Here is a 1,059-nt window from a genome sequence, read left to right on the forward strand (position 1 = left end):
CCTGTTCCAGGTACCCACTGAAAACACTTCACTCAATACGTATCATTCTTCAAACTTTTTTTTCAAATCACCTCTCATGCATCCTCATATCTCCCTCTTCACCGCTTCACTACGATGACGTATTCATTCATTGCCAGACGCCATGTATCCCAAACGGGTGGCCAAGGGCTTAGAGTTAATTGTTTTACAAGGAGGGGCACTAATCCTCCACCAACCCCACTTGACACGTAGGGAGAACGTTATGCCAGCAGCATCTGGTGTTCCCAGGCGGTCACCCATCCAAGTACTAACCAGACCCAATGTTGCTTAACTTCGCTGATCGGACGGGAAGCGGTGTACTCAACGTGGTATGGCCGATGACGTATTATTTTGTTATATTCCTGGAGGCTTCAAACGATTTTATTTAACTTTGGAATGATGTAGAGCAGTGAAGGGGGTAATGAATGCCACGTCTGAGCCCTCTAATTCTGAAAGGCACCCCATAGCTAAATACAATCGCCTGATGATGGTGATGATGACGATAATGATTCTTTGAATATTTTCGCCATCCAGTGTAATACTGATTGTACTTTATTACTGTCGTTTAATATAGATAAACCATTGGAAGATGACGTTCATCTTAGTAAAACTTTATTTGGAAGATATCGCTTGTTTTCCACAGGTGCTCTTCACTATGACGTATAAAGGTATTGCGGAGAAAGACACTCACGCTTTAATCACCTCACGCTTCAGCACCATCAGCATTTTGTAATCTAGTCAGCACATGAACTTAGTCTTCGTAAAAACTGTATATGCGTTATGTAGTGGAGCAGACACTGGTATAGCTCGGGTGGTTGGGTTTTACTTCCTTGATATTTCGTTTGCCAGTGATGTCACAGGATTTCACCAGCATAAGTAGATGATTGTATTATTCCCGTGCATATTATTCCCGTGCACAGTATTTTTTACGCTGCCTTAAGTTGTCCGGCAGTTGGAGGAGACGTCAGGAAAGGGAAAGTGATGGCCGAACTTTGTCCTTAGAATTTACTGAGTTGGCAGAAAAGGTAGGAGGAAAGAGTA

At 43.0% G+C, this 1,059-nt stretch overlaps 1 non-coding gene across 1 annotated transcript; it reads right to left on the minus strand.

The window, feature by feature from the left end:
* Positions 1–242: 242 nt before the first annotated feature.
* On the minus strand, positions 243–361 carry LOC145413921 (5S ribosomal RNA). Its single transcript, XR_013899798.1, has one exon. It is a non-coding gene; the product is annotated as a 5S ribosomal RNA (ribosomal RNA).
* Between the last annotated feature and the right edge of the window lie 698 nt (positions 362–1,059).

The sequence above is a fragment of the Coenobita brevimanus genome, chromosome 97 (assembly GCF_032717465.1).
Source record: "Coenobita brevimanus isolate Jiangsu-jjx chromosome 97, ASM3271746v2, whole genome shotgun sequence".
Classification (NCBI taxonomy): domain Eukaryota; kingdom Metazoa; phylum Arthropoda; class Malacostraca; order Decapoda; family Coenobitidae; genus Coenobita; species Coenobita brevimanus.